The sequence below is a fragment of the Staurois parvus genome, unplaced genomic scaffold (assembly GCF_062004578.1).
Source record: "Staurois parvus isolate SC_StPar_1 unplaced genomic scaffold, SC_StPar_1.0 ptg000198l, whole genome shotgun sequence".
Taxonomy (NCBI): domain Eukaryota; kingdom Metazoa; phylum Chordata; class Amphibia; order Anura; family Ranidae; genus Staurois; species Staurois parvus.
The window spans coordinates 10,253,688-10,265,975 of record NW_028317994.1 but is presented as its reverse complement, the minus strand read 5'-3'; the positions used below and the strand labels follow the sequence as shown (position 1 = coordinate 10,265,975).

The following is a 12,288-nucleotide window of genomic DNA, read 5'->3' as shown; positions in this document are numbered from 1 at the left end:
ACACAAAAATAAGACCAAAGGCGAAAAGATTATATTTATCAAACATACCTGTATATATTTTGAGTAATATTTGAGATAGAAATATCACAAAGAACATCAAGATATATAGACTTAAAAAGAAATGTAGAAAGATAGATCATATACAAGAGTAGACAACAAAAGTTTAATTTTGGTAATCAAGATGTACAAAATAGAAATCTGTGAATAGGGATAACTAGGGATATTGTTAAGCTGGTATCACTCAACTACCCAGTTTAAAGACTATGAATCCTTCTTGTGAAAGAAATGCATCAACTCATGGATAGTAGGAAGGAGCCTTTCCATCAGCATCACTCTATACACACTTTGAGATGATGAGGCTAATTGAGAATGCTAGTTAGGAACTATATCTATATGGACTGCAATAAACAGAGTGTTCAAGAGCCTTTACCACTGGGGGTCATACTGAGGATGGGGGCAAATAATAAACATATCAGTAGTATTAGGGATAAAGACTGACCTATGATTTAAGCAACTTTGCATGTGACTTGTTGTCAGAGGGAAAAATCGAAGCATGCGACTCTAGAATATTTATTATAATTTTACCACATCAGGTTATCCTCTAAACCTCTATGTGGAAATTTCTCATTTGCAGCCTGGGAGTTTATTATACATTTTAGGTGCATCATACAGGACAGGAAATCAGTGAAAACATTACTTTTGGAAGCCATATTTGGATAACAAGAGATTAAGGAAGGGCCAGGTAATGCTATCAAAAAGTGTTATGTATATCAAGATTAAAAAGCAATAGTTTGTTAGCAAGTTCTTTGGCATCTTGAACTATATTAGGATGTGGGAAAGATGGGGAAAGAGGGGGGGGGGGAGAAATTATGTGTTGGGTTCCATAAAGTATTTGAGAAGGGTATCTTAACTAGGATGTTGCTGAACAACCATAGCAGTAGCAATGAAACAAGTAATATGAGTCTCCAAGGTGTTACACATCTGGTCAGATTGAGGTTAGAGTTACTGTCAGGAGCCGCCACGGCGTACGGCTCGGCGCAAGCGCAGTGTGCCAGCTCGCACTGGTGTGTGGGCACTAGGTCCTGGCCGGCCGCGGCGGAGACGGAACTCGCGCATGCACACTCAGGGCCGCAGGTGCGTGCCTGGCACCAATGACAGCGCAGGGTACGGTATTTAAATCCTCTCTGCGCTGACACTGGTTGCTGTTTGGTCATTCCTGTGTTCCTGCTCCTGTAGTTATTGGTATTTGAATGTTGCTGACCCGGATTGTTCCTGACCGTGCTGTACTCTCCTGCCCTGACCCCTGGCTTGCCTGACCTCTCTCTTGGATGCCCCTAATTTGCTCTGACCTCTTGTTGCTGACCCGGCGTGTGACCCGACCATTCTCTGCCTGCTGCCTTTTACTGCGCTGCCCCCACGGTTACCGACTCAGCCTGTCTGACCCCGCTTTTGCTCATCCATCCATCCATCCTGCTCAGGCCCATCCGCCTCTTCACATCAGGCTCTCAGTGTGCAGATACCTCTGGCGGATCTCTCTACCACGGGTAGGTGTACTCAGGAGCCGCGACCTGGTCTCAGTCGGCTCCAAGTCCATCTCCACCATCAGGGGCCCTGGTGAACAAGCAGACTGGGACTTAGACTCCGCGCTCTGGGGAACCCTATTCTGTGGTTTGCTAAAGGTACCGCCAGGCGGTTCATTACAGTTACAGAGGTCAGGTCAGGCAGAATGATGATAAATTCAGTGTAAATCTGGACAGAAATCTTTGCAAAAAGTTAAGTTTGCCACTTAAGGTGATTTAATGTATTATTCAGACAGGTAGTCTTGAAGATTTAGATTATGTGGTATATAATAAATTATGTGGTATATCATAAATTCGATAAGGGACGATAATGATATGATAAGTAATTTTGTTTTCCAATGTTGTGTTATAACTCAGAGAGACTTAGTCCATGAGTGAGGAAACTAAAAGAAAACGAAAAAAAAGTCATTAATTCTACTAACACTAAAAAAATTTCTTCATTGTGTATATATATATATATAAAGGGGAAGAGGGAGATGGTGGCTAATGCTGTGCTGTTTACTGCTTTAAAAATAATGTTTGTATGGAATGTGGCTTTGCTGCCCTTAGTGTAAAGTTGTATACAGTAGGTCCAACAATGTTTTTAGGTACATTATTAGGTGGAAGGTAAAAAAAAAAATTCTTTTGTTTAGGTTAAATATATGCTCTTGATTTAGCTAAACTGTTTAAAAAAAAAGTTTAAGGTTATAGATTAAACATGACACTTCAGATGCACACTGTTTGCTTTAACGATAAACTAGTTTGACTGTTTTAAGACAAATAAAAGCAGGAAACATATATGGTTAGGTTGTTTTAGAAACTAATATGCACACACACACTCTAAGTAAAGCTTGCAAAATGTCAAATGGGTTTGTGGCAAAGTAAAAATCACATAATAATCCAAAACAAACATTATTCTAGTCAATTGTGTATCCATAGGGTGGTACTATGGATATGGTGTTCACATGCCATATATGACAACTAAAGAAGAAGGCTGAAGCTGCATGGACTTTATAGGTACATAAATTTCAAACAATAATTATTTTGTAAAACCTTGGTTGTCTTTATTACAGAAAAAACTATTTATATAAAAAAGAAAGAACAATAATTCTTAAAAGTAATACTACATGCACATCACAGAATGAAAAAATATTGCACCCTAAACATGAAAAAATTTAAATCCATGAACCCTCTAATGAACATATAAGCTATTAAAGTACCAAAAGACCACCAATGTCCGGGATGATCATAGACACATGTGTATAAATATTCCAAATGGGTTTTTTTCTGATTTCAAATGAAGTAGACTGTATGTTTTTCGTGACTATGCATCGCTTCTTCAGGAGCTAAATGGATGTGTCTAAATAGATAAATAGGACATAATTTTTAGATATACATACATTATTAATGCCAAAAAGGTATGTCTATTACAATTGTTATAAATACTCACAATTAAAAGTAGTATTAGTTACATTATATACAACCGAATGAAGAGAAAATGTGCTGGATCTGGTGTCCAAACATGGGAGTGCATTAGGAAGCCAAGGGTGGCACCATGAGGCACAAATACAATCTAACAAGAGTGGAACACCCAAACTTTTAATTGATACTGGCAATAACCAGAACATACCACTCCCCAAAAAGATTTGGCATAAGAATGCCCACTTACAATGGGGACTTAAGTGGAGGGAAAATGGGCAAAATACAGTAAACCAGGTCAGTAGATGATCATTAACAAATGAGAGTGGTATACAGAGAACTGTAATTTAGAAAGATAGGGGAAGTTAAACATAATTAAAAAGTATGTTGTAGACAATCTGGGGATATATACTATATAAATATATGAAAAGAAAATTACCTTCAAAACATGATGTGTAAGCTACCACAGGTATTAATGTTAGGGCCTTGATGTATTGAATTATAAGGGCTGATCCAATCCCCTTCAGGGTTATTAGTCGTTGCTGTATATCAAAAGTATCCATACAAAGTGTTGCCACTATATATCGCTATGTCTAAATTTACCTGTCACCTGGGACCCATGCGTCTGCCACTGTCTTCAAAAAGAAGATGCCACAAAAGTGGCTCTGATGGTGCAGCCATACTACTCAACCTAAATAGCCCCAACTGGGGCTAACACGCAGCCGTGTGCAGTGCACTGTAAAATCCAATTAGTAAACCTTACTTAAAAAAAGCATGCAAACCGATTGCCTCAAAAAAACCAAGTAAACTAGAATAAGAATTGTATTTTCTTTTTACAAATGCTTATTGAGTGTGGTGAACTTACACTTTAGTATACACAACTAACAAAAAATAGTGAATAGTACTTGAAAATTTTACGTTAGGTGAACTCTTAACTTAGTATGGAATACTCGGATTTGCCATTTAAAATAACAAAATCATTTTAAGTTAAGTTTACTGTGTAATGTATTCCAAATGACACATTTATTTAGGTTGGGCTAACTAATGTGATATTTTCTGCAACTCTGAATATTGAGTTGTGGTTACTTGAACAGCAATCCAATTTACTTGTTAAAACCATGCAAACCAATTGCCTTAAAAAAACCAAGTAAGCGTTACTTGTTTTATTTTAGTTTTATCCAAACATCCATTTTACATTAACATCTTGCATCTGCCCAATACTGCAGACAAGCAGTATTGGGCAGGCCAGACTATCTAACTGTATGGCATGGGCCTGTTTCTGGGTTTGGCACCCCCTGCCTACCCATGCTGTGATTGGATGCAGTACACATCAATCAACAGGTTTCAGCCAATGATTGTGGCTGAAACCTGCTGACCTTCTCTTTCAAATCACATTTACACAGACAGAGCCAGATCACTGTGCTGTGAACAGAGGTCGTGTTTCTTCTCCCTCACAACTAAACAGCAGCACATAGGACACACATTACACTTCACAGATAACCCCCCCCCCCCCCGGTCAGTGTCATTAATACAGTGTACATTATTGTCTGATCACTGTATTAGTGTCACTATTGATGTCAGTTGGTGTCCCTCCCAGCCAGTGTGTTAGCTCTAGATTGCCCACCACTCCATCACAGTCACACTATGTTGCTGTACCGTCATTACAGTATAGAATCTATAGCTGTGTAAACAGCTGTGTAACAGGGCACATACAGAGCTGTTTATTGCCCTTGTAGAGAATTTACATATTACTTACACAAACTGTTAAAGTAAGCAACAGCCATAATAACAAACGTTGATGCTTGGTTTAAAACCTGACAAAATATCCAGAGTTTTCCATGACTGCCTATTTAAATATATATTTTCATACAATTAAAGTGGTTGTAACCCTTCCATATATACCTAGTGAAGTGACTGGCCTTAGGTGATACAGAGATGAAACATCCTACTACACAAGTTATACCTGTTAATCTGCAGTCTTCACTACAGCCATTTAAAGTGCTGTATTTATAAAGCTTGTCCGAGAGTTCAGAAAACAGAGGGTGGAGAGCTGAAATGAAACTCTGCAGAAATTCAGTGAGGAGAGCTCTAAGAACTGTTTGGTGGGATGAGACACCTCCTTCACAGGAACAGAGCTGAGGCTGTCAATCTGCTAGAGGGCCCTCCAGTCACCTTTTTTCTCTTGGTGTCAGGAAAAAAAAAACTTGTCAGAAGTGATTCATGCCGATATGGAGAAATGAAGCAGCAGAAATGAAATTATACTCATTGCTTTTAATGGAGACAAGTACACACTATAGAGGAATATACTTTGTTCATATTTCATGTCTGAAGTTTACAACCATTTTAATAGTAGTTTTCCTCCATGCCATTTTACACCATACTCACAATAGGTCCACTAAATTAACTCTGCCTGCAAGTAAAGGACCTTTTACAGGATGAGTAGGAACTAGTGAAAGGACCACTTTGCATATATTATAGAGATGTACAAGCTGGCCAACTGTATCAAAATGATCTGTCTCTGGTCCTTGCATACCAAATCACCAAAATAGAAAATATAGGCATAGCTCATTGCATATATCACAATTGATATTAAAGCTGACCAACTGCCTCAAAGTGATTTGTACTTACATGGAATAAATTCATTGCATATATTATACTGTAGAGACATACAAACTAGACAACTGCATCCATGAGTTTATTCCACGCAAGCACAGATCACTTTGAGGCAGTTGGTCAGCTTTAATATCAATTATGATACATGAAATGAGTTTAGCCCACATTGGTAATATACAACCACTCAGGTATGTTTGTTGTATGATCAGATAGATTACTTTGAGGCAATTGAACATCAATTGCAATATATGAAATTACTTTAGCCTGTATTGGTTCTGTACAACCACTGAGGTATGCCTATATTTTCTATTTTGGTGATTTGGTATGCAAGGGCCAAAGACAGATCATTTTGATGCAGTTGGCCAGCTTGAACATCTATTACAATAAATTTTAAAACAGCACACTAAGGTTTCTGAGCTCTGTGACGTCAGCTAACTTTAGTCTACTGAAAACAGGTCACAGGCATGCAGAAAAACAAAACAAAACAAAAAACAAACATTCTAACACAACAGGAAATTCTTCAGACTTTGCAGTTTTGGTGGGAGTTTGTTCTCCCACATGCCAAGCATCCCTCTTTGAATGAATATAAAAGTGTTTTTCATGGCTTTAGGGTATTCCAAGTGTAAAGCATATAAAAGTCCAAAGAAGAGGCAAAGAGTGCTTGAGGTAGGTTCTGGAGATCCTCCATTACAGTACCTCCCTCGGCTATGATGGCAATAGACACTGGGTCAAGGTGGAGATGATTTGGAGAAGCAGGCTTACTTTCATCAATGACAGTCATCAGTCCAACAGGTAAACGTGCCCAGACCTCATCACTGTCAGAAGGCTATACAAAAACAAACATGATTATTTGTCACTGTGTTGTATATGGTTAGTTTTAGCTTCAAGGTAAGGGTCAAAGTCAATCTATTTTTGGAAGGTTTCTTCCTTTAAAGCATTTTTTTAAACGGTTTTTATTTTAATGCATTCTATGCATTAGGATAAAGCACCTTCTGTGTGCAGCAGGTCCTCATTAATTGAGACAGCAGTGGGGCACCATTACCTCCCATTGCATTCAAAGTCAGTGAGCCAATGAGGAGAGAGAGGAGGTGGGGCCAAACCGCAGCTCTGTGTCTAAATAGACACACACAGCCTTGGCACAATTGCCCCATACAGCTGCTGGCTGTAGGGGCACTCAGCAGGAGTGAGGGGCCAGGAGTGCTAGCAGGGGACCCGAGAATAGGAGGGTCTGGGCTGCTCTGTGCAAAACCAACTGCACAAAAGGTGGTAAGTATAACACGTTTGTTATATTTAAACAGAAAAACACACAAGGACTTTAATATCACTTTAAGTTAGATAGCTATATACACACGCAAAAAAGGGTATAATCCATCTGGATACACAAAGTAGTTGTAATGATACAGTTCTACTAACACGTCTAAGTTGCAAAATTGTGTTCAGGCATTAACATTTGTTTTACCCTCCCTCACTAAGGGATTACATTTTATAAACTGCCATGCCCACCACTGTACTAGTAATATAATAAGTATTAATCTGTATTTCTAAGGAATACAAAGCAAATCCCCCCACAACTGCCAAGGTGCAACTATGATAACTTACGAAGCAGGTGATGTAGAATGTACTGGGGTCATCACCAAGTAGAACAGGGAGGCCTCAGAGCACAAGGGTGTGCATTGCTGTCACATCAGGTTTCTAGAAGTAAATTATCAAAAGTTCAGTTTAATATTGCATAAAATGTAAACCTACATGTTTATGAAGCAAATATCACACTATTTGACAGTTCAGGAAAGTTACTGCTTGAAGTTATTTAAATTACACCCATAGCTTCGATGTTTTAACATCATTGGATCACAACTTATCAAGACCACTTTAAAATATTGAAATCAATACAGGTAACAACATAGGCCAAAAGGGATAGTAGTAGAGGTTACAGGTTGTACATTTATGGTATCGTACATATTTCTGTATATTACAACAAAATGAATCATGAAAGGTTTTGTAAGTTGAGAACAAACAAAAAGAGGGTTGCAGTAGACTCACCTCTGAATTAATTTGCTGCACAAACATGGACAATGTCTCTCCAACACTTCCTTTCTTGGACTTGAAGATTGTGACAAAGCGTGGTGTGTATCGATCCAGGGCATCAAAAAAGTTATTCTGCAGATTTGTGGTGGCTATTCTATTGAACTCTGCAAACACCTACAACACAAAAACAAAACAAAAAAAAAAATCTCTATTTCCCTAATATTTGAATAAGTTTCTCCCAAATTCTCCAGTGCCCCAGCAAGCAGATCCTTGTCCTCCCTCTCTCTGTGGTTCCCCCAGCTTTTCCCTCACCTTTACCTGTGAAGTTCAGTGGTTTGTAAGGTAAACTTTTCTTCCTTACAAACTACTAAACTCTGCATTCAGAGATCATTGGTTTGTAAGCCAACACAAAACTGCTTAACTCCTAAATTTACTTACCAACTACTGAACTCTGCCTTACAAACTACTGAATTCTACATGTATAGTTCAGTAGTTTTGTGAACCTGAGCTCAGAAGTTTGAAAGGCAGAGTTCTAGTTAGACCTATTGCAGGAAAATCCATTAAAATATTACTAGCTATTGGCATCTTACCTCCGGTGTACTGAAGCCCACTTTGACAAAGAGTCTGTTCAAGGAAGAGATCTCAGGCAGCTGCTGTGAGCAATTCTTCTGAAAAGGACAAAATTCCTTACTTAAAAATAAGTTCCCCCTTACAACCTAGTGTAGTAGATTACAGGCAGACACAGTCTTTGATACCGTATGTGCATTCTTTATAAGCATAGGAAACTACAGCAAGCATTGAAAAAAAAATACTACAATAAAATATTAAATGAAACATTCAATTTTAAGTTAAGTGGTTAGGATAAGTTCAATGGTTTAAGGCAGCATCCAGAGTTCAGTGGTTTGTAATGCAGAGTTTATATTTACGGCCTCCATCCTGAACACAGGCTTTTGTGCCCTGTAGCACCCCCCCTTCGTGGTGGGCAGTATCTGCATCCACTCCCCCATGTGGTCAGTGATTGTATACCCCAGAAAATACTCACAATGGCAGAGACTGTCCAGTCGGTAAATATGGATCAAGGATTACCATTACACAAAGGTAAAATCTTCCTCTGTGGAATGGATCGTTGTTGACTGAAAGAATAGAGTACAGGAAAAATGGTCATAAATAACTGTAATAAAAGCTGTGTCTGTGCCCCTTGTCCTTTGTGGTCAAGTGTCTTTTCATCCAGTGCCCCCCCCCCACAATAGGTTTGAAGATAGCCACCATACAAGCATTCATAGAGCAGAGTGATTGTAGAGCACAATGTGCTCCTGGTGGTCAGACGCCAAGCCCCTGGCAATCAGTGGCTGCTCCCCCAAATAGTGCTTGTTGGCTGCGTCCTTTTCTTGCCAGTCCATGGCCGCATGCACCCCTCCCCTTGCTGGTTGGTGGCCACACCCCCATCCTCCTTGCTGGTAGTCAGCATCTGCACCCCCCAGGCCCCAGATGATCAGTGTCCACACTCCATCTACAGTGTTGCCAACCTACCAAAATAAATTTACTGATAAGACACCCACAATTTACTGACACAGCCAAGTTTTTACTGCCATTTTGACAATTACAATTGTAAGTGCAAATTTCAGTATTTAAGTTACAATTAAGTACAATATATAATTAGCAATGTGAGAAAATCTGAAGGCAAAAATTTTTTTGATAAAGTAAGGGCAGTTATTAAAACCCATTAGTTTTCTGTCATCCCTGTCCAACTCAAGAGATTTCCTATTAACCACTTTAGCCCCAGAAGGATTTGCCCCCTTCTTGACCAGGCCATTATTTGCGATACGGCACTGCGTTACTTTAACTGACAATTGCACGGTCGTGTGACATCGATGTCCTTTTTTTCCCACAAATAGAGCTTCCTTTTGGTGGTATTTGATCACCTGTGCGGTTTTTACTTTTTGCACTATAAACAAAAACAGCGACAATTTTGAAAAAAATATATTTTTTACTTTCTGCTATAATACATAGCCAATAAAAATAATGAAAAAAAAAGTCAATTTTCTTCATCAATTTTGGCCGATATGTATTCTGCTACATGTTTTTAGTAAAAAAAAAAATCCCAATAGACATATCGATCGGTTTGTGCAAAAGTTATAGTGTCTACAGACTACGGGAAAGATTTATGGTTTTTATAATTTATTTGATTTTTACTAGTAATAGTGGCGATCAGCAATTTTTAGCAGTACTCTGACATTGGGGTGGACACATCGCACACTTGTGAACCATTTTGGGAACCAGTGACACCAATACAGAGATCAGTGCTAAAAAAAAAGCACTTTTTCTGTATTGGTGTCACTGGGAGGGAAGGGGCTAACACTAGTGAGATCCCTGGGCATGTTCTAATTGTGAGGGGAGCTGGGCTGTCCAATGGAGCAGAGTGATCTGTCTCCCGATGACAGGAAGGCGGGGATCATTCCGCTCCTTACCAAAAGAACGCAAGCTGCCTTGTTTACATAGGCAGCTCGCCGTTCTCCTCTCATAGTGAAGATTGTCGGGTAGCTGGTGGCAATCGAGCCTGCCGGATACCTGCGCTGTCTCCCTCTGTGTGAGGAGACAGTGACAGCGGCGCTGGGGAGCACGTGGGCACCTCCCCTGCCCGCCTGCACCCTCGACGTACATTTACGGGATTTAGCCTGCACGTGCCACCCTGTTGCCGTATATGTGTGTGGGGCGGTCCCAAACAGGTTAATTTCTGTTTCATAGCCAACACTGAAAGTGAAGTGAAATCCATGGTAGCCACCAGGATCACCAGAAATTATGTCTCCAATTCTAACATTCTGCCTTTATTCCCGTTTTAGATTTTTCTACTCTTGGTGATAGCAGTAAAAAGGAGAGGAAAAAAATCTACCAAACTGGGGCATGAGAGAGAGAAAAAACACACACTGAGACTGCTGCACATTGCCCCCCCCCCCCCCCCCCCCCAGACTGCAGAGGGACACAGATATGGAAGCACACATTGAACAGAACTTAGCTTTTCCCATAAACTTCCTCTCTCCAGATCACAGTGCAACACACACTCACCTCCAAAGATGATACTAAATCCCAAGAGGGATGGCAGTCACAGAACTCAGCTTTTCCCCCACTCTGTCTCTCTCCAACTCACACAGCCCCCACCTTCCTGATCACACACAGCTCTCAGCCCCCACCTTCCTGATCCCACACAGCTCTCAGGAGAAGCAGACACTGAACACCAAGGAGGAGTGGCATATTACAGCACATGGACTTTCCTGCGCGCTTCCTCTCTGCAGCTCACACTGCTCAGACACCTCCACTACATCTCAGATCTGTCCATCCTTCAAGTCTAATTGCCCACATTTCTCACTGTACTCACTCTGTGCCTCTCACACCCTCTTCAGCAGCTCTTCTTTCTCCTGGATGTCCTTCCAGTCTGATGTCCACGTGCCTTCTGCCGGCATACTGTTGTAGCTTAGCTGGGACCTCTGCTTCTCATTGGTGCAGACAACTGTCTGTCACTAATAAGCCCATGTCCTATTGGAAGTAGGGAGGAGGAAATTGTAGGTGGGTGGAGATAGGACAAATAATGATTCAAGCTCTGAGGCTGTGTATGGATATACACTTGTATTCCTGTGTGCATGTAAATGATTATGTACAGAGTATAGACACAAACTAAGTGTACTTTATATTTTTTTCTTGCACACTTTACTCAGTGCTGCTTTATTAGTGTTTAGTCAGTAGTGTGCATTGTGTCATAGACATCAGTACATCTGATTAGAGATCAGTATAACACAAGGTGTTTATCACTCCCATGTGCAAGAGGCCTAACCCTTTCTCTTCCTTAAAGGACCAAAAAGAACCAGAAAGACAGCACTGTGAAAAAAAGAGCCAGCAGGAGAAAATGTACTGTAACTGGCTGTCTGTTAGGGCATTTTTAATACATTTGCAGCAATACTGAAACACTGGACTAAAGTGATTGTAAACACAATTTAAAAAAATAACAAAGGTTTATACTTTTCTGCTCTGTGCAATTCCCCCAGTTGTCCTTTTTTGGCGCTCATGGCTCCTCATGTTCTAAGTGTGCTTCCTATGGTGGTACACCTGCAGGTGCAATCCTGAGCCGCTGTCTGTGTCAATTGACAGACTCTGGCTCCACCTAATACCTCAATCTCTCTTCACTGGCTTTGATTGATGACAGCAGGAGCAGCTGCCTCAGCAATGCCTGTTAGACCTGAAAGTCAGAAGAGAAAGCCACTATACAGACAGACATAGCGCTGGATCAAGTGTAATAAGGGGAGTGAGGGGGCAATAATATTACCTAAACATGTATCACCTTAATGCAGGAAAAATTGTTTAGACTTTACAATCACTTAAAGCCAACTCCAGGCAAAACAAATATTACCTTGCAGTGGGACTGCAAGGGTTAACTACCCATTTGTGTCTAGTGGTGAGAGAAAGGAGATATACTTACCCGATCTTTCAATTCTCCCTGTACAAAACTGATCCCTGCAGCTCATGCAACTCCACCCCCCATGATCTAGCATTCTTGAGTAGTGAACTGGTCCTGATGTCAGCAAGCCCATAGACCGGCAGGACATGAGGATGTCAGGAATAGTCCACTGTTGGATCGTGGGGGAGTGCCATTTGCAGTATCGGAGGATCAGCTGAGTTTAAG

General features: G+C 40.4%; 1 long non-coding RNA gene across 3 annotated transcripts; it reads right to left on the bottom strand.

Moving 5' to 3' along the window:
- Positions 1-5,229: 5,229 nt before the first annotated feature.
- LOC149461582 (uncharacterized) lies at positions 5,230-11,136 on the bottom strand. Of its 3 annotated transcripts, none has more exons than XR_016312825.1 (5): positions 10,990-11,136; positions 8,207-8,284; positions 7,632-7,790; positions 7,191-7,283; positions 5,230-6,417 (listed from the first exon to the last, which is right to left on the bottom strand). It is a non-coding gene; the product is annotated as an uncharacterized LOC149461582 (long non-coding RNA). The 3 variants fall into 3 exon arrangements; XR_016312824.1 differs by lacking the exon at positions 10,990-11,136 and adding an exon at positions 10,680-10,819; XR_016312823.1 differs by lacking the exon at positions 10,990-11,136 and adding an exon at positions 8,659-8,844.
- Positions 11,137-12,288: the final 1,152 nt, after the last annotated feature.